General features: G+C 40.6%; 1 protein-coding gene across 2 annotated transcripts in view; it reads left to right on the forward strand.

Annotated features, from left to right (window-relative positions):
* Positions 1-239: 239 nt before the first annotated feature.
* Positions 240-22,317, forward strand: part of LOC140205013 (carnitine O-palmitoyltransferase 1, liver isoform-like) — a 124,528-nt gene continuing 102,450 nt past the window's right edge. For both annotated transcript variants that reach the window (XM_072272069.1, XM_072272071.1), the window contains exon 1: positions 240-322. The gene's annotated coding sequence lies outside the window, so the exon portion shown is untranslated. The remainder of the gene's footprint in view (positions 323-22,317) is intronic.

Genomic DNA, 22,317 nt, shown 5'->3' on the forward strand with positions numbered 1-22,317 from the left:
CCGCAGGCGGCGCCCGGGACGCTCGCGAGTACGCTCCACGCTCCCGCCTCCTGACCGCCGACGTCAGAGGAGCCGGTTGGGGCGCTCGCGAGTACGCTCCACGCTCCCGCCTCCTGACCGCCGACTTCAGAGGCGCCGAGTTGGGGCGCTCGCGAGTACGCTCCGCGCTCCCGCCTCCCGATCGCTGACGTCAGCAGCGCCGAGCTGGGGCGCTCGCGAGTACGCTCCGCGCTCCCGCCTCCCGACCGCTGACGTCAGCAGCGCCGAGTTGCTTGCGGTGCTCGAGCAGGGAGTTTGGCGCAGAGGTGGCGGTTCGCTGTGGGTGAGTCTCACCGGGGGAGGCGACGTGGACGGTGGGCGCAAAGGGGGTGTGGTGTGCGGGCAAAACCGTAGGGAAGGGGACCAGATAAGTGATTATGGAATGTAGGGTGTAATGATAAAGGGATGGTGATGCGAGAGGGGGCTGGCTAAAGGGCGGGGCAAGTGGCTGAAAGAGCTGTCAATCGTATTTGTCGAAAATTGAGTGATAAGGCATTATTGTGGTCAGAGGCTTTGAGAAAGTGGGAGTTATGTGAAAGTGGTATCAGGAAGAAAGGGGTACCACATCCATTTAAAAGAGCGGGTGTTGCTTTGTATTTGGGGACGAGTTACGATAGAGGTTGCATGGACTAAGACTTCATTCCCAGGAACATAGTTGATTTGAAAGGGACCTCCGGGGGCACCCTCATCATTCGAATGAACTGCCAGAAATAGTGGTTGAGGGAGGCAAGTTAGGAACTTTTAAAAGCCATCTATTTAAATAGGTACATGGATAATAAAGGTTTACATGGCACTGGGCCAAATGTGGGCAGGTAGGACCAGTTCCATGGGCAACACAGCATGGATGATTTGAGTTGAAAGCCCTTTTTCCATGCTGTATGACAGAGTGGCGAGTGATGAAGGAATTGGAAGGCATAATGAGTTGTGTCATAGAGAAAGCAAATGATGTCAAACTGTATAGGAGGGCATTAAGAGTAACAAAGGTCTATAGCAGGAGTTAAGTTGTGGTCAGTCATGGATGGAGGCTATATGGATGGGCTGGGAAAATGATGTTATTCATTGCAGGCTGGGAAAAAGCAGAAAAACTAAAGGAGAACTTGGGTATTCTAAGAGTAATGAAAAAGTGGCAAAGTATGGGGAGCCCAAGATAACAAAAGGGGACCATGGGCTTCATAAGACCATAAGACAAAGGAGCAGAAGTCGGCCATTCGGCCCATCGAGTCTGCTCCACCATTTTGTCATGAGCTGATCCATTCTCCCATTTAGTTCCATTCCCCCGCCTTCTCACCATAACCTTTGATGCCCTGGCTACTCAGATACCTATCAATCTCTGCCTTAAATACACCCAATGACTTGGCCTCCACTGCTGCCCGTGGCAACAAATTCCATAGATTCACCACCCTCTGACTAAAAAAATTTCTTCGCATTTCTGTTCTGAATGGGCGTCCTTCCATCCTTAAATCACGCCCTCTCATACTAGACTCCCCCATCATGGGAAACAACTTTGCCACATCCACTCTGTCCATGCCTTTCAACATTCGAAATGTTTCTATGAGGTCTCCCCTCATTCTTCTAAACTCCAAGGAATACAGTCCAAGAGTGGACAAACGTTCCTCATATGTTAACCCTCTCCTTCCCAGAATCATTCTAGTGAATCTTCTCTGTACCCTCTCCAACGTCAGCACATCCTTTCTTAAATAAGGAGACCAAAACTGCCCACAGTACTCTAAGTGAGGTCTCACCAGCGCCTTATAGAGCCTCAACATCACATCCCTGCTCCTATATTCTATTCCTCTAGAAATGAATGCCAACATTGCATTTGCCTTCTTCACTACTAACTCAACCTGGAGGTTAACTTTAAGGGTATCCTGTATGAGGACTCCCAAGTCCCGTTGCATCTCCGAACTTTGAATTCTTTCCCCGTTTAAATAATAGTCTGCCCGTTTATTTTTTCTGCCAAGGTGCATAACCGTACACTTTCCAACATTGTACTTCATTTTCCACTTCTCTGTCCATTCTTCCAATCTATCCAAGTCTCTCTGCAGACTCTCCGTTTCCTCAGCACTACCGGCCACTCCACCTACCTTTGTATCGTCAGCAAACTTAGCCACAAAGCCAAATCGTTGGTGTACAGTGTAAAAAGAAGTGGCCCCAACACGGACCCCTGTGGAACACCTTTATTCCCACTCTCTGTTTCCTGCCAATCAGCCAACGCTCTATCCACATATGTAACTTTCCTGTAATTCCATGGGCTCTTATCTTGTTAAGTAGCCTCATGTGTGGCACCTTGTCAAAGGCCTTATGAAAATCCAAATATACAACATCCACTGCATCTCCCTTGTCTAGCCTACTGGTAATTTCCTCAAAAAATTGTAATAGGTTTGTCAGGCAGGATTTTCCTTTAAGGAATCCATGCTGAGTTCTGCCTGAGCTGGAAAGATGTGGGACAAATTGCAAACTGAGAGCAGTAACAAGGGACAACTTATTTACTGAAAGAAGTAATCAGGAGGCTTATCACTGGCTCAGGAGTGTTGCAAATTGGGTCACAGAGGAGAGGATGTGAGTCACAAACTGAGAGAGGGGTGACTGAGGTTATACATCACCAGCTGAGGGAGAGGAGTCTGTGCCATCCATGAGGGAGGTGGAAATTACAGTGGACACGGAGTTAGAGGAATAAAGGACAGATAAATGCCTTATGAGGAAGAGAGAAGGCAAAACTTACAGGTATGCTTCCTAAGTTTGTATGTGTATTCCAGGAGAATTCATAAGGAACTTACTTACAGGTTATTGTAAATGTGGAACTTGCATCAGGGATTAAGGATATAGGCAAACAATATAGATGCACTAAGAGGAAGTTGGATAAATACAGGTGAAGAAAGCTGTGGAAGTATGGTTGGTTTAGAGGGAGAGGTGAGCTATGGAGGACAAATTATGCAGCAAGCCCTGTTTCTATATTGTATGAGGCATTAGACTGAGGAACATCTTGGACTAATTGTAATGGAGACATTTAAATTCCAATAGTATATCTGTGAATGCGATTGCAATTTTTCTAATCATGGATTGTAGCTCGAGAAAATTGTTTAGTGAATTTATTTTAAATGTGCCTAAAATCTAGTTTTTTTTCCCAGTTTTGTTTAACCATAGTAACTTCCAAATTACCAGTTTAATTTCATGAAAATAGGATGTGTGCATCCAATATGCCAACTGGTGACAACTTGCTGTGAACTTGAATGAAAACTTTAATTGAGATGCTGACTTCTACTGGGATGATAAAACTTTTCTCAGACTTCAGAGAAGTTAAGAGGGCATTAAAAGTAATTTAGCCTGTTATATCCAAAGGATTGTTGGTGGATATGGGCAAAATCTATGGGATAACTGGGGCCTGAGCCTGCAGGCATGCTGTCAACCATATATGGCTGTGTTTGGTTACATGTTGGTACTGTAAACATTGACAGTGAGGGAGCTCTCTCCCCCCCCCGGGCCATAGTGCCACTGTGCCTTGTGCCTGAGCTTTCCTTTCTGCTTGCAGCTGATGATTAAAGTAACTTGGCCAAGTACATCTTTGGTGTGCTTGTAGGAACAAATTAAGCAAACACAATGGCGTCAAAGATTGGAGAAGGATACTGGCATTTGGAGGAACTTGGGTCAAGCAGCATCTGTGGACATGGGGAGAGGATTGTAGAGTGAAATACTGGTTCAATTTGATGGATGTTCATCAGAACTCTGAATATCTAACCTTTTCTCTCTCTCTACAAAGATGCTATCTGATTTGTGAATATTTTTAAAGTTTATTTTTATTTCAGATTTTCAACCCCTGTAATGTATTGATTTTTCAGAATTAATTTTATTTTTCATTTGTGGAATACAATTCTGTTCCAATACCATTTAATACTTGAAAATAAGAATTGCATCTGAGAGTGTTGCCTACTTGCTGAATTTTGATTTTACTTTTCTCTCTGTATGAAAGGTTCTCCCACAGTAATGTTGGATTTTGCAGATTTGCTGTATTTCTTTTCCTAGGATCTTCAGATGACTGCTGGAGATGAAACGTGACCCGGGGGGGGGGGGGGAACACTGCTGCATGGTAGATCATACATTTTGTGCAAAGTACGAGATCTTGATCTTCAAATGGATCCTTTTGGCCTAGGACTTGTATTGAGTGAATTAATAGGTCAGATTTGGAATATCATGGAAAGTGTATTTTAACTTGAAGTACCCATAAGAAAACAATGGAAGTCAGTTAGTCCACATGACCTCTCAAGCTTGCTTTGCCATCTAATAAGATCCTGTGGCTGACAACTTAACATGAATTACCATGCCTGTTGATCTCTGCCATGGATATATGGAAGAACTGGGCATCCTGAGTCCTTTGAAGTAGAGAATTCCAAAGGTTTTAAGCACATTCTATAAGGAACTATTTTCACATCTGAATAGACAGTCCCTTATTCTGAAACAGCCTTTAGTTCTGTGCTCTCTAGCAAAGAGAAGTCGGTTTTGGCATATATACTTTTTCTCTCTTGATCCAGAGTGTTGATTCATAATTATTATTCTTTAGTCCAGAAACTCACAGGTGCTACACTTTAAGCAAGACGTCTGTTTGCGCTGTTGTGCTGGGAACTGGTACAAACCTTTGCACAAAGTACATGATCTACCATGCAGTGATGTTCCCCTCCCTCCTCTTGTGCTACATAATATCTGCAGCATAATCTCAATAAAATCTCCACAAGGTTTCTTTACCTTTGTACAGAAGAAAGCCATTTGTTTTTATTGTACTTCTGAATGTTCTTTTAAAATTATTCAATAATGTTGCTCTTCTCTTTCTACATAGTTTGGCAATATCTTTAAATTTCAAATACCCCTGAAATTCTATTTTGAAAGTTACTGTTGAATCTGTATTCTTATTACTGGGTCCCTCTGTAACTTATTTATTCCAAAAATAAACCTTCAGAAATTCTAAATCCTCTAAATCCCATCTTTTGTAAAATTTGCACAAGATGCATTTTTAACAACCTTTTCCTATACTAAATGATTTTCAATCTAATGGAACCCAGAAGAGAGTATTGGGAACATTTTTAATATATCAATAATTCTGACTCCAGTATGCAGAGAATAATTTCAGTTTTTATGCAGTACAAAATGTAAGGGTCAATGAGGAGGAAGTAGAACTCTGAAGCATGGAATATATACAGCACAGCAGATGATTTTTATTTCAGAGATAAGTGATGTTTGGTGTTATTCAGACATAATTGCTAAGGTTTACAGCGAGGAGAGAAGTGAATGCATTAGTTATCAATAAGTGGAAAATATTTGTCTTGGTTTAAAAGGTATTCCAAACAGGAGCCCTTTCCAAAACAAAGATTTACAGAGTTTGTTAATTTTTGACATTTAGATTGTGTTTTTGAACTTTGACTTAGGAGTTTCAGTGTCTGTGGAGCTCTGAGGGTAAGGTATTAGTGCACATTTTTGGGTGAGGTAAGTATTCCATTTTGTTGCATTCTGATGGCAATGATTTTGTACCATTTGTACTACCATTCATATGGCTGTTGGGGGTGATGTGAAGATCAGAACAGTATGTGAAATGGATTAACAAGTGGTCCAGAATGGAGAGTCACAGCTGTGGCTTGGAGTTTGGGCCTTAATAGCTTTGTGGGATTGTTGTATTAATTAGGATGTTGGAGGCTAGGAATAATTGAGGGTTTGTGTCAAGATAAGGAGTATGGGCAGTTAGGAGTTTGGGGAAATGGGACTTTCACTTCACAGGGTTTGGAATAAGAGCAGAGATGTTACTTTCAGAGGAGGCTTGGGGGAAAATATGCAGCTTTCAGTGTTCTTCGACTAATTCTTTGACTTGGAGAGAACATTGTTGGAAAAATATTATAAGATACTCAAGACCCCATATCAGGAAAAATATAAAGATACAAACGTGACGTGTTGGAGAAGGTGCGGCTCCAAGGAGGCAAATCATTTCCATATTTTCTGGGATTGTCCTAAGTTAAGTCTATATTGGGAAAGTATTCATAGAACATTAGTTAAGGTACCTAGGACATAGATACCTCTGAACTTTGAGACCATCTATTTGGGGTATGTATTGTTTCTTCAACAGAAGGAAGATATAAAGTTGCTGCAGGCCCTTTTAGCGGCAAGTAAGAAATCAATCACTAGAAAGTGGCTAAATCCAATACCACCTACATTAGAAGATTGGCACGAAATTATCTTGGAAATATTTAAAATGGAAAAGTTGACTTACTCCCTGAAAATTCAAAAAGAAAAATTTTATCAAATCTGGAATAAATGGATTGAATATATAACCCCAATGCGAGCAGACTTTAGATGACACTCTGAATGATTTATACTGCTCTTCTCATCAACACAGTAATATTGCTAATGTAAGCACCCCTAGTCTAAATGTTTACAGTTTTTGGTTTTTTTTTTTGGAAAATAGAGAATTAATACAAGTAAAGGAAAAGATTTGGGTAAGGGATAAAAAATAATAAAATTAAGTAAATAAGTACATAGGGATTAGATAATTATGTTTTGGGGCAGGAGCTAGTATGAACAAGTTAGGATATAAACACCTACAATGGTTGTTACATAGGCTTACATACAACATTTTAGACCAAGAAGAAATGATCCAGAAGAGATATATGGAAACTGTTACTAATCTACTATTATTACTATTTTTCTTAACAATTAATACCATTACTTAGCCTAATAGATTAGAATTTCCACTGTACATAATTATTTAAGTGTCTAATTTCTTTTTATATCATCTCAATGTGTACTTCAGAATGTATAAATAATTATAGTTTTATACATATAAAAAAATGGAAAAGGTTGTACATGTGAAAAAAGTACACGATACTTATGAATTCCTTATCCAAATAAAAATAAAATTTAAAAAAAAAGAGCAGAGATGTTGAGGAGTGGGAGGATCGTCTATTCTGTATAAGAATTATTGGTTTTTGTCCTCAGAACTGGAGAAGGAATTTGATTTGTGGCTGAACCAATATTGTATACGATTCATTGTGAGTTTCTTTTCTTGTATTCTTCTATTTTGTTTATGAAACCCATGTATATTTTTCTACTCAACCTGCTCTGCTACATTTTAATAAACTACATATGTATGCTTAATCTTGTGTATCCCTTTTACATTTGTGCCTGCCTTTTACATACTAGATTTTCTTGCTTGTCCTGTCAGAGATTAATACTTAAGATTTTTCCGACATTAAATTTCATGTTTTTTATCAGGCCATTTCACTTGCCTGTTTAAATGAAAACTATCACTTCCTTTCTCATACTTAGACGTTGTGTGACATTATTTGATTTTGATACTACACCCTATATAGACAACTGGTTAGTATATATTGAAAAATGCAGAAGTCTTATAATACTGATCCATTTATTATACTGCCTATATCCTCCTGCATTTTCAATGTTTTCTACTGCAGACTGTTATGTTTTGGCCTTCAGTCTTGCTAACAATCTTATTGTATGATACTGTATATGACAGTGCGTTCAACACCATCCGCCCTGTTCTGCTGGTGGAGAAGCTGACAGCGATGCAGGTGGATGCTCCCCTGGTGTCATGGATTCTCGATTACCTGACTGGCAGACCACAGTACGTGTGCTTGCAACACTGTGTGTCCGACCGAGTGATCAGCAGCACTGGGGCTCCACAGGGGACTGTCTTGTCTCCCTTTCTCTTCACCATTTACACCTCAGACTTCAACTACTGCACAGAGTCTTGTCATCTTCAGAAGTTTTCGGATGACTCTGCCATAGTTGGATGCATCAGCAAGGGAGATGAGGTTGAGTACAGGGCTACTGTAGGAAACTTTGTCACAATGTGTGAGCAGAATTATCTGCAGCTTAATGTGAAAAAGACTAAGGAGCTGGTGGTAGACCTGAGGAGAGCTAAGGTACCGGTGACCCCTGTTTCCATCCAGGGGGTCAGTGTGGACATGGTGGAGGATTACAAATACCTGGGGATAGGAATTGACAATAAACTGGACTGGTCAAAGAACACTGTCTACAAGAAGGGTCAGAGCCGTCTCTACTTCCTGAGGAGACTGAGGTCCTTTAACATCTGCTGGACGATGCTGAGGATGTTCTACGAGTCTGTGGTGGCCCGTGCTATCATGTTTGCTGTTGTGTGCTGGGGCAGCAGGCTGAGGGTAGCAGACACCAACAGAATCAACAAACTTATTTGTAAGGCCAGTGATGTTGTGGGGATGGAACTGGACTCTCTGACGGTGGTGTCTGAAAAGAGGATGCTGTCTAAGGTGTCTCCCATCCACTACATAATGTACTGGGTGGGCACAGGAGTACATTCATCCAGAAACTCAATCCTCCAAGATGCAGCACAGAGTGTCATAGAATGTCATTCCTGCCTGTGGCCATCAAACTTTACAACTCCTCCCTTGGAGGGTCAGACACCCTGTACTGGTAGGCTGGTCCTGGACTTATTTCATAATTTACTGGCATAATTTACATATTACTATTTAACTATTTATGGTTCTATGATTATTTATTATTTATGGTGCAACTGTAATGAAAACCAATTTCCCCCTGGGATCAATAAAGTATGACTATGACACCTTTAGCAAGTAGCATGTACTCTCTATTGGCTATTACTCCATTAAAGCACTATTAAATTCAGTTACATACAATTTGTCTCTAAAAAATGCACACTAGCTTTGCCCAATCAGTCAACAATTTGCTTGCAATTTGCCTGTCAACAAGTGACTTCTAATTTTATTCTTGATTATTGTATCTAGAACTGTTGCAGATTTCACATTTGGTCTCCAGTTGGTCCCAGGTCTACTCTTGCAACCATTTTCCTGCTCACTTGCCTGTGGAATATTTTTGAATTTCATTTACAATGCCTATAAAAAGAATTAAACCCCCCCCCCACTGGAAGTTTTCATGTTTATTGTTTTACAACATTGAATCGCAATGGATTTAATTTGGCTTTTTTTGAAACTGATCAACAGAAAAAGACTCTTTTGTGTCCAAATGAAAACAGATCTCTACAAAGTGATATAAATTAGTTACAAATATAAAACACAAACTAATTGATTGCATAAACATAAGAGTGGGCTCCCTCACCTTTGACCCTCAACACTGGTGCGCCTCAAGGCTGTATCCTAAGCTGCCACCTCTACTCTCTGTATACCCATGACTGTGTCGCCACCCACAGCTCCAATTTGCTAATTAAATTTGCTGAAGACACTACACTGATTGGCCTGACCTGAAAGAATAATGAGGCAGCCTGCAGAGAAGAAGTCATCACCCTGACATGGTGGTATCAAGAAAACAACCTCTCCCTCAATGTTGCAAAAACAAAGGAGTTGTTTGTGAACTACAGGAGGAATGGAGACAGGCTAACCCCTATTGACATCAATGGATCTGGGGTTGAGAGGGTGAACAGCTTTAAGTTCCTTGGCATACACACCACTGAGGATCTCACGTGGTCTGTACATACCGGCTATGTGGTAAAAAAGGCACAACAGCACCTCTTTCACCTCAGACGGTTGAGAAAGTTTGGTATGGGCCCCCAAATCCTAAGAACTTTCTACGGGGCACAATTGAGAGCATCCTGACTGGCTGTTTTATATTTGTAATCAATTTAGATCACTTTGTAGAGATCTGTTTTTACTTTGACACAGAAGAGTCTTCTTCTGTTGATCGGTGTCAAAAAAGCCAGATTAAATCCACTGTGATTCAATGCTGTAAAACAATGAAACATGAAAACTTCCAAGGGGCATGAATACTTCTTATAGGCACTATGTTTGCTGCCACTTTTTTCTCTGCTTTCTTTGTTTTGTTTTACTTCCCTTCAGAACTATATACAGTCATCCACTTGTGTTCTCCATCATGTGTGCTTCTTTTCTGTTTTTGTAACCCTTTATCTTTCTTGCCACATGGGAAGCTCATTTACTTTCTATTCTTCTCCATCATGGCAAAGTTCCTGGACAAAACATCTCCTTAAAGGAGTAAACAACAGGAATTCTGCAGATGCTGGAAATTCAAGCAATACACATAAAAGTTGCTGGTGAACGCAGCAGGCCAGGCAGCATCTCTAGGAAGAGGTGCAGTTGACGTTTCAGGACCCTGACGAAGGGTCTCGGCCTGAAACATCGACTGCACCTCTTCATAGAGATGCTGCCTGGCCTGCTGCGTTCACCAGCAACTTTTATGTGTGTTCCTTAAAGGAGTGTTGATTTCTATCAGCAAACATTATTGAAATTGTGATCTCATGTAGTGATTATTTTCACCTTGGAGGGCTTTATATTCTTTTCTTATTTTAAACCTTGTGATATTATAATTGCTGTTTATTAGATGTTCCCCCATTGAAACATGCTGCTAGTTATGTGGCCTATTTTCCAGAATCAAGTCCAGCAAAGTTGTTTATTTCATTTGGCCAGCAATATACTAGTCAAGAAGATCATTCTGAGCAGATTATAGCAACAGCTCCCCCTTATTACCATCCTAGTGTATATTGAGCCAGGTGTTGGAGCTGTGTTCCACTAAGAAAGTAAGAATATCCCATCACTCTTTTAATTTGTGCCTTAAATATGTTTGCAGAAACAAGCTACCTGTACCCCATATAACATTAGCTGTACGCGTACATATGAATTGAATCTTAATTAAAATATGAATGAAAAAGTATCTTGGTGGTGGATAGGGAATGAATTTGTGACTAAGTTAGTTAAGAAACTGGAAGTGGTGTTGGGGAGAAGTTTGTTCTTATTAAACGAAACAGCTGGTAACATTATATCCAAGCAACACACATCAAAGTTGCTGGTGAACGCAGCAGGCCAGGCAGCATCTATAGGAAGAGGTACAGTCGACGTTTCAGGCCGAGATCCTTCTTTCAGTTAGTCCTGATGAAGGGTCTCGGCCTGAAATGTCGACTGTACCTCTTCCAAGAGATGCTGCCTGGCCTGCTGCGTTCACCAGCAACTTTGATGCATGTTGCTTGAATTTCCAGCATCTGCAGAATTCCTGTTGATCACATCCAAGTTGATTTCAATGACTGTATTTGAGGGATGTGCCTCATGATAAAGGACATGGACCAAAATAGAAAAGATAAAAATACAAACTTGAAATTTAACTAGTTTGCTCATTCTCTCCTTTTAAATATCTCTTAAAAATGTATTTCTGATAGTTTTATTTTTCTTTAGGTAGTATTTTTCTCATTAGGAAATGCATCAATTGACTGTAATTCTTCTGGCTTTCATAGTTGTTGGCTGTCATTTGCATAATCCTAGTAATTGAAAACTCATTCCAAGACTTGACATACAATAACAAAGTTATTTCTACTGGACAAGTATCCAGAGATATGAAGTTAAATCATACCTTGGCAAATGGTGAATTTAAGTTCTTTTAATTAAATAAATTTTGCATTTAAAACGCTAGTGTTATTAGTGGTGACCAAGAAACCACTGGATTTTTATTTATAAAAAAAAAATTCACTAATAAGGTTGAAGGGAAAAAAAATCTGCCGATATTACTTAGCCTGTCCTATGCTAGAGTCAAGACCTACAGCAGTATGGATGGCTTGTAACTGTCCATTAAATGGCCCAGAAAGCTACTCAGCTCAAAGGTGAAAAATACTGGCTTTATTAGTCTCCCTGATGTTCTTTAAATAGAATTGATGTATTGTGTCAGAAATGTGTAAATTTATCAGTGGCATCTGATGAATTCGCTTTAGAATATTTGGTGTTTAAAATGAACAGACAGCAATTGGGGGGGAAAGATAATTTTGATAGATATTGCATCATGGTGAAAGTATTTTAAAAATTGCAACAAACTTCTCATGATATGTGTTATTTCAGTTGCTGTGGAATGCATTGAAGGCATGTCTGTAGAGCAAATGGTATTTCATGTTCCCTCCCCCTAAATAATTCCTGAATCTATCTCCTTTGTGAGATTGTTATTTCACAAAGGAGCCTAATTTGGATGGAACAAGAAAAAAATCCCTACTATGGATTATCTCACAGGCTGTGCTTTGAAGAAGTAAATAAAAGGAATGACTTTGCTCATGGTCTCCTTGTTATTGCACTAGTATTAGAGTGTTCTTTTGGTGAATGCCCTCTGCTGAACATGAGAGACTACATAAAAGCAGAAAATTGTCAATTGTTACTGATTGAAGAAATGAAATACTAATGATCAGTATCAAGTCAAGTAAACCTGTGCAGCTTGTAATGACTTTATGATATTAATAGCTGTTGGTCAGTCTGTCTAAGGTAGTTTGGTTAAGGTGGGTGGCATTTTCCCATTCATGATTTTCTTTTATGCTGGTGTAAACCTGAAGGGCTTCTTGCAATCATTAGAATTATCAGACATTCTGTCTTCTCTTCCACCTCCCCTCCCGATGAGCGGAAAGTACAAAAGCCTGAAAGCACATCCCATCAGGTCCAAGTACAGCTTCTATCCTGCTCTGGGAAATCTATTGAACAGTCCACCTGCTATGATAAGATGGACTCTTGACTTCACAATCTACCTCGTTATGCCCTTGCGCTTTATTGTCTGCCTGCACTATACTTTCAACTGTAACACCTAATTCTGTATTGTTATTTTTCTTGTACTACCTTAATGCACTGCTGTATGAAATTATCTGTATGGATTGCACGTAAGTGTTTTTCGCTATACCTCAGTATATGCACGCATAATAAACCAATTTACCAATCAGGAGATTTACTGCCATGAATCCATCATGTATTTGCCTTTGATCATTTACCGTTATTATTCTCCAGCATACCACTTTATCAAGTCACTTTGGTGGTGAATACACTGTGTTGTCTGATTGGTCAAATTGCATTTCACCATCTCTTTGAATTACTTACATTGCAATCTGCAGCATGTTACTATCCTCCAAGCAATAGACTTTTAAATCTACTCAATGACCTTCATACCTCGACTGAAGAGCCCGAATCAGACAGGCACGGCACCATTAAAGTTCATTGATGTGGCCAAAAGCAAGGCAGGAGGTGGAATTCCAAGCCAGGCTGAAACACAGAAGGGAGAGGTCTCCTCTACCTAGCAGTTGCTGAAGAACAAAATTGAGGACCTGAGGGCTAGACTGTTATATGAAGAGAACTGAGTCTGTTCCATTGTATGCTTTATTGAAACGTGGCTTTCTCCAGGCATGCCAGATTCAGCAGTCAAACCAGAGGGATTCTCGATTTACAGAATGGACCAAACTGATGATTCAGGAAAGGCAAAAGGAGGAGAGATATATGTTTTTATGATAAACTCTCATTGGTGCTCAGATGTAACAGTTTTGTCAAACTTGTATTCCCTCAACCTTAAACATCTAACGATCAAATACCGTTTGCTCTATTTACCAAAGGAGTTCTCCTCCATAATCCTGACCACAGTTTAAATACCACCAATGGCCAACTATAATCAAGTTCTGGCAACACTGCATGATGTTATCTCCAAACAAGAGTCTATCACGACAGTTTTCAAATCATAGTCGGAGACTTCAACCAGGCTTGTTTAAAGGAAACCCTACCCAATTACCACCAGCATATAACCTGTGTCACCGGAGGTCCCAACGTACTAGACTACTGTTAAACTAAGATGAAAATGCCTATTGCTCCTTGCCCTGGCCGCACTTTGCTAATTTGAATCGCTTGGCGATTCAAATGCAGAGGCTAAAGTGCAAAGCTCCAGAGATTAGGACAACAAAGAGACAGTCATGGGAGGCAGAGGAGCGGATATAGGATTGCTTTGAGTCAGTGGACTTGGCAGTGTTCAAGCACTAATCTAGATTTGAATGAATACATCATAATTGTAATGTAAGAACTGTAGACGTGTGTCCCCTTTAAGTCATTCAGAGTCTTCCGCAATCAGAAGTCCTGCATAGACACGAATTCTGCTGAGGGCCAGATCAGAGGCATTTAAGTCTGGAGACCAAGAAAGTTGCAAGAGGTTCCAGGTACGATCTCCGCAGAGCCATCACATGGATGAAGTGGAAATTCTGGACCGAACTTAAATCAGCAAGGGATGTTTGACAGCTGTGGCAGTGCTTGAATGCTATAACCTCTTAGAAAGTTAAATCAAACAGCATGGGAGACAGCAGGGCTTTGCTTCCAGATGAGTTCAATGCCTTCTATGCCTGTTTTGACCATCAGAACATGGAGGAACTATAATGAACTTCCACATCCCCTGATGATCCTATGATTTCAGTTTGAGGCTGACATGCGAGCAGCCTTGAGGGTGAACTCACGAAAAGTATCCAGACTGCACGGGATACCTGGCCACATACTAAAGACCTATGCTGATCAACTGGCAGATATGTTCACTAAGATCTTTAACCTCTCGCTTTGGCAGTGTGTGGTACCCACCTGCCTAAGAAGAGTGTGGTGACCTGCCTCAATTGCAGTTGCTCTCATCCAGTTGCAATTGCATCCACAGTGATGAAATATTTTGAAAGGTTGGTGATGAAACCTATCAACTCCCGCCTGAGAGGCGACTTGGATCTGCTCGGTTTGCCTACTAGAGCAACAGGTCCACAGCAGATGCTATCTCATTGGCTCTTCACTTAATTGTGGAATATCTGGACAGCAAAGATGTGTATATCAGGTACTCTTTATCGACTACAGCTCAGCATTTGATGCCATCATCCCTTCAAAATTAATCAATAAATTCCAAGATCCTGGCTTCAAGTTCAACTTGCAGCAACATCTCCATGATCTCGAATAGCAGAGATCCACCACAAGGCTGAGTGCTTAACCCCTTGTTCTACACTTTACGCCAATGGCTGTGTGGCTAACCACAGCTCCGATGCCATATTCAAGTTTGCCTGTAACACCACTGTAATGGGCTGAATCACAGGAGGTGATGAATCAGCATATAGGAGAGAGATTGAAAATCTGCCTGAGTGGTGTCATGACAAAAATCTTACACACAATATCAGCAAGACCGAGGAACTGATTGTGGACTTCAGGAGAGGGAAGCCAGAGGACTATGAGCCAGTCCTCTTCGGGAGATCAGAGGTGGGGAAGGATGGCAACTTTAAATTCCTAGGTGTTACTATTTCAGGGGACTTGTCCTAGGCCCAGTATGTAAGTGCAATTGGGAAAAAACAGCAGCCCCTTGGGAGATTGTGGAGATTTGGCATGACATCTACAACTTCTATTGATGTGTAGTGGAGAGTATATTGACTGGCTGCATCACAGCAGATATGGAAACACCAATTTTTGAACAGAAAATCCTACAAACAGTAGGGGATTTGGCCCAGTACATCATGGGAAAAGCCCCCCCAACCATTGACCACATCTACATGCAACACTGTAGTGAGAAAGCAGCACCCATCATCAGGGATCCCCACCACCCAGATCTTATTCTCTTCTGCTGCTATCATCAGGTAGAAGGTACAAGAGCCGCTGGACTCTCATAGCCAGGTTGAAGAACAGTTACTACCCTTCAACAATCAAGCTCAAGCAATCAATCTACGAGGGCTGATTAATAAGTTTGTGGCCTAAGGTAGAAGGAGTCAATTTTAGAAAACCTCACTCATTTATTTTTCAACATAGTCCCCTCCTGCATTTACACACTTAGTCCAGCGGTTGTGGAACATATGGATCCCGTCTTTGTCGAAATCGGCGTCTTGGACCTCCAGAAGTTGGTCCACAGCAGGGGTGATTGATAAATTGGTGGCCTAAGGTCGAAAGAAATGAGTTATTAACTTCAAACTTTCTGCATAATCACTCAGAGTTGCACTGCATGTGCAACTAACGAGAGCTATATAACTCATCTCCTTCTACCTTAGGCCACGAACTTATCAATCACCCCTGCTGTGGACCACTTTTGGAGGTCCAAGATACCGGCTTCTACAAAGAAGGGATCCGTATGCTCCACAACCGCTGGACTAAGTATTTTAATATAGGAGGGGACTATGCAGAAAAAAAAATGTGCTCAGTTTTCTAAAATTGACTCCTTTTATCGTAGGCCACGAACTTATCAATCACCCCTCATACTTGCATTTGCAATTTGTGGTTTTCTGCACTCTGGTTAAACACCCTAGTTGGGCAGTCTTTAATTGATGCTGTTACATGTTATAGTTATTATTGTATAGATTTGTTGAATATGCCCACAAGAAGATGAATCCCAGGGTTATATATGGTAACATAAATGTACGTTTGTACTTTGATAATCAAATTTACCTTTGAATTTTGATTGGAATATTCCACAGAGTTCTATCATTGAGTCTGAACAAACGGCGAACAGCCATTATGAATGTGCTGTAAACTTGGGCTTCAATCCCTGATATTCAAAGTTAGTTAATCTGTCCAGAACTAGCATTGGGAATGTTACAACCACCCAGAATTGTCATTTTTGCGAGAAAAAGTATTGATGTTAATACAGTATTGGATAAGGATAACTGTTGGGCTACGATACACCACATGACTGCATTGCCTTCCAGAACTTTCCAGTCCAGACTTGGAAAAAGGTCAGAATACAGGATCAAGAAGGCTAACCCATGCCTTTGGAACTTTCCTGACATTGAGCTACACATTTTTTTTAAGGTTTTATCCCTTGCATAGATGCAGTGACATATAAAGTGATACAAGTGATATTTTTCTTCCATTTATTTACATAGTTATTTTTAATAAATCAAATCTTAAATGGATGAATGAGTTTGCATTCTTAGTGAGCTGATTTTTATTTTTCACTGAGATTTTGGCAACAACCAGATTTTGGAGTGCCAGTATTCTTTCTAATGTATTACTGTATTGATATATCAAGTTGAAAATGTAAAAATTGAAAAAGTTGTGCCGTGCACAATCCTGATTTAATGGAGACAGACATGAGACCATGGAGGAACATCTGGTGAAACTTCTGAAACGCCTGCTTCACTGCTACTGCGTGATCCAGAATCTCTGGAGGGGAAGGCCCTGAGTCCTCGGCTTTGCTTGTTGCCCAGCGGCTGGGGCAGCGTCAAAGCGCTCGGCAGAGGATCTCTTTGCAAGCACTGTATCAGTTCTTTTAGCTTGGGGCTTTAATCTGCAGTAATTTTATCTGTAATATCCTGCAAACAGTTTTTTGTTTTTAATATATTTCCTGGAAAGTTTTAAATAACTCCTATTTGTTTATATGGTTGTGTCCTAGTAATACTTCCACATCTCTGTGGTTAATTTTAAACTTCTCCTCCCATAAAGAACATCCTTTTCTCCTTGCTTTAACCTCTCACCTACTTTCTGAGTCACATGCCCCAATCAGTGTAGTCCAACTTCCTCCTCAAACTGCATTGACTTGGCAGTTGCTCAGTTGCTTGATCTGTTCAAGCTGGTAGTATGAGACTAAGTTTCAGGTAGAGGGTAACTTTTAGATTTAGTTTGTAGTGTAAATTGGCTGCTAAATTTAGACGGCATGCTAAACGGCAGTTGGAGTTTGTAGGTACAATACATTTTTCTTTTACTACTAATAAGTAGACTGATTTAAAAATGGGTGTCATTGAAATGATGTGATTAGAATTAATTACATTTTATTGACTGCTCTTTACTTGGCTGTCATACATTTTGAATGAATTATCAGTTGTTTCGAAGATTGATGATTTGATGTTGCTTTAACAAATGATTCTAAACTGACTGGTAAAGATTTATTAACTAATCTCCCTGCATGCCTTAAATCTCAGGTAATTGGCTGAGGTGTTATTTGTGATGTTCCATGGCAAATTAGTTATATGTTTTTAAAATAGTATATAATCCAGTGGGGTCTTGCCTTTTGAAGGCATTGGCACTTGTTAGGATTACATGGTTACATGACACAGACTTGTTCTTCATTGCTTGATGATTATGGCTGTCATACATGACCTGTAGAGCAGGTCAAAAGCAAATGACAATCTGTCGTTTCTAAAAACGCAAACACGAGGAAATCTGCAGATGCTGGAATTTCAAGCAACACACATAAAAGTTGCTGGTGAATGCAGCAGGCCAGGCAGCATCTCTAGAAAGAGGTACAGTCGACATTTCGGGCCGAGACCCTTCGTCAGGACTAACTGAAAGAAGGGCTAGTAAGAGGTTTGAAAGGGGGAGGGGGAGATCCAAAATGATAGGAGAAGACAGGAGGGAGAGGGATGGAGCCAAGAGCTGGACAATTGATGGGCAAATCCACTCTCTCTCCTCTTTTTCTCCCTCTGTCCCTCTCACTATACCCCTTGCCCATCCTCTGGGCTTCCCCCTCCCCTTTTCTTTCTCCCTAGGCCTCCTATCCCATGATCCTCTCATATCCCTTTTGCCAATCAACTGTCCAGCTCTTGGCTCCATCCCTCCCCCTCCTATCTTCTCCTATCATTTTGGATCTCCCCCTCCCCCTCCCACTTTCAAATCTCTTACTAGCTCTTCTTTCGGTTAGTCCTGACGAAGGGTCTCGGCCTGAAACGACGACTGCACCTCTTCCTAGAGATACTGCCTGGCCTGCTGCGTTCACCAGCAACTTTTATATGTGTTGCTTGACAATCTGTCGTAGCTAGTGTTTACTTACGAAACTCATTAGACTGATCAGGAATGGGGTCTGTCTTGTATAACTGAATGTTTTGTAAATGTAGAGGTGTTAATATGTGGTAAAGCACAAGGTTATGCTTACATTTTATACATCCTATATATAGTATAATGTTGTATTAGACCTAACAGCATCCTAGAATATTTCTGATCAGTATTTGGAATGAAGTGTTACTGTATAGCATTTAGAATTTATTGGTAGTATAAATATACAGTGGATTCGGGTTAATTGAGTCATCGGTTAATTGGAGTAGTGCTTATTTGGGACAACCATTAAAGAACAAAAACATATCAAGAACTACTATGGGATTCAGTTTGTTTATTTGGGACACTACATCACTTAACTGGGGCAGGAGACTGTTGCCAAACAGTTTCTAGCTAGCATCAGTCACGTGCACTTGCATGACCATTAGGCATTACACTGTGTTTAGAGTGAACAGTTTTTAAAAAGCATCACTTGCTGCTTGTATTCAAAAAATAGTGATTTTTGTCACTGATAATTGGTGAGTAATAATCAGTAAGACAATTTAGAACTGTTCTGCTCACTGCAGTTTCAAGCATTCAGGCTTGGAGATGCCAGAAATGGTGGGGAGTGAAAATGAAACTATTTCACTACTTCAACAAGTTAGGAACTATGAAGAATTTGAAGATATCAACAATCATCTTGAATGTTACAATGAAAATGAAGATTTAGAGGATGCTATTGTCAAAAGCACTGTTTGAATGCAGTCCATTATTTGCACTGGGTGTCTGCATTGATTTTGTTCATTTACAGTCAATCAAAAGAACACATCAGCATATACTAAATGAGTTCTGGATTACTATTGGGAACTAATACAATTTTGGTAGTGTTCTAAATTATTCTTCATTTCATTTAAATATATAATTTGTTACTCAGTTAAAAGGTGGTTTGTCTTTTTTATACCGTTTAGCTATTTCCATGAAATTTCGGCTAATTGGGGCAACCTTTTTAATTGCACCAAAATGTATTTATCCCGATGTGTCCCAGTTAACCAGAATTTACTCTCTTTAGGACGTATGTTAATATAACCTTTTGCCTCAACAGTAAATAATTGCATAATCTGTTATTTATATCGGATCCACCTTTTGTAATTGTTATTGTTTGTTTATGCAAGATATTTGCCACAGATAGAAAATGTGACTCAGTTTATTGAGAGAAAAAATTAACCAGTCATTGAAATATGATTTTACACTTGGCAGTAGAGTAGTTAGTGCCTGCTGGTTAGGCTGGAAAGTTGTAAATTACTCCTTGACTGTGTTTAAAAGTAAGTTTCAATAATCTTTTTGGGCAATCTTTTGAGATCAAGGGTAGATTTCTTTCACTTCAGTTTTATGGATGCCAAAGGTTGCTAATGAGGCCATTGTGGCTTTGCAGTCTCTTCCACAGGTAGGCAGGAAGTGCCCAATGTGACAGTCGGTGGCAGTGTGAGGATTTCTGAGTAAACCTGATGCATGCTCTCAAGATTCTATATATTATCGCAAGCGGACCATTTCCACTTTGAGCACTTGGGCTGGAGATTCCCAGAAGCCAATGCAAATATTGCATTTCTTTTAGAATACTTGTGAACACAACTTTAAGTATTTCCTTGGTTTGTTGAGTAATCTGTCAGAATAAAGTCTGATATTGGACATCTTCCAGTGAATCAGAATCAGGTTTACTATCACTGGCATGTCGTGAAATTTGTTAACTTAGCAGCAGCAGTTCAGTGCAATACATGATAATAGAAAAAGGCAAAATAAGTATGTAAATATGACAATAAGTATAATAATGTATACTGAATAGATTAAAAATAGTACAAAAACAGAAATAATAAAAGTGAGGTAGTGTTCATGGGTTCAATGTTCATTTAGGAATTGTATGGCAGAGGGAAAGAAGCTGTTCCTGAGTCGCTGTGGGTGTGCCTTCAGGTTTCTGTACATCCTTCCTGAAGGTAACAATGAGAAGAGGGCATGCCCTGGGTGATGGAGATCTTTAATAATGGACGTTGCCTTTCTGAGGCACTGCGCCTTGAAGATGTCTTGGGGACTATAGAGGCTAATACCCAAGATGGAGCTGACTAATTTTATTACTTTCTGTAGCTTTCAGTCCTGTGCAGTAGCCCCCCCCCCCCTATACCAGACGGTGATACAGCCTGTCAGAATGTTCTCCACGATACATCTGTAGAAGATATTGCTTGTTTTAGTTGACAAACCAAATCTCTTCAAACTCCTTATGAAATAATAGTTGCTGTCTTGCCTTCTTTATATGCAATTATACGTTAGGACCAGGTTAGATCCTTGGAGATCTTGACACCCAGGAACCTGAAATTGTTCACTCTCTCCACTTTTGATCCCTCTATGAGGAGTGGCTCATGTACCCTCGTCTTGCCCTTCCTGGTCCACACTCAGCCCTTTCGCCTTATGGACATTGAGTGCAAGGTTGTTGCTGTGACTGCAGTCAACTAGCTGGTATATCTTGCTCCTGTATGCCCTCATCTCCATCTGAGATTCTACCAACAATGGTTGTATCGTCATCAAATTTATAGATGGTTTTTGAGCAACACCTAGCCACACTGTCATGGTATAGAGAGAGAGTAGAGCAGTGGGCTAAGCGCACACCCCTGAGGTGTACCAATGTTGATCATCAGCAAGGTGGAAATAATCACCAATCCACACAGATTATGGTCTTCCGGTTAGGAAGAGGGAGATACAGAGGCCTAGGTCCTGTAATTTATTGATCAGGATTGTGGGAATGATGGTGTTAAATGCTAAGCTATAGTCAACTAACAGCATCTTGACATAGGTGTTTGTATTGTTCAGGTGATCTAAGGCATGTGAAGAGCCATTGAAATTACAGCTGCCATAGACCCATTGTAGCGATGGGCAAATTGCAGTAGGTCCAGGTCCTTGCTGAGACAAGAGTTCATTCTCGTCATGATCAATCTGTCAAAGCATGTCACCACCATAGATGTGAGTGCTACTGGGCGATAGTCGTTAAGGCAGCTCACACTACTCTTTTTAGGCACTGGCATAGTTGTTGCCTTTTTAAAACAGTTGGGAATTTCCGACTGTGGCATGAGAGGTTGAAAACGTCCTTGAATACTCCTGCCAGTTGGTTGGCACAAGTTTTCAGAGCCTTATCAGGTACTCTATCAGGGTCTGCTGCTTTGCGAGGTTCACTCTCCTTAAAGCCTAACATTGGCCTCCAAGATAGATCACAGGGTCACTGGGTGCAGCAGGGATCTTCACAGTTGTAGTTATATTCTCCTTTTCAAAGCAGACAAAGAAGATGTTGAGTTCATCTGATAGTGAAGCATCACTTCCATTCATGCTATCTTTCAATCCCTGTTAGAGTTGTCGTGTATGCAGTGTCACCTGCAACTTCACTCGGAATTGTCGCTTCTCCCTTGAAATAGCTCTCTGCAAGTCACACCTGGTTTTCTTGTGCAGACCTGGGTCAACAGGCTTAAATGCCACAGATGCCCTCAGCAGACGCTGTATCTCCTAGTTTATTCACGGCTTTTGGTTTGGGAATGTTTAGCAAGTTTTCAAAGGCACGCACTCATCCACACAGATTTTAATAAAGTCAGTTACAACTACGGCATATTCATCCAAATTCAAAGATGAATCCCTGAATACGGTCCAGTTCATTGATCCTGTAAGCGGTCTTGTAAGTCAGGGGTCCCTGACCTTTACTGCACCGTGGACCTGTTTTAATATTAACAATATTCTTGCGGACTGGCCGACCGGGGGGTGGGGGGGT

The sequence above is a fragment of the Mobula birostris genome, chromosome 11 (assembly GCF_030028105.1).
Source record: "Mobula birostris isolate sMobBir1 chromosome 11, sMobBir1.hap1, whole genome shotgun sequence".
In the NCBI taxonomy this organism is placed as follows: Eukaryota; Metazoa; Chordata; class Chondrichthyes; order Myliobatiformes; family Myliobatidae; genus Mobula; species Mobula birostris.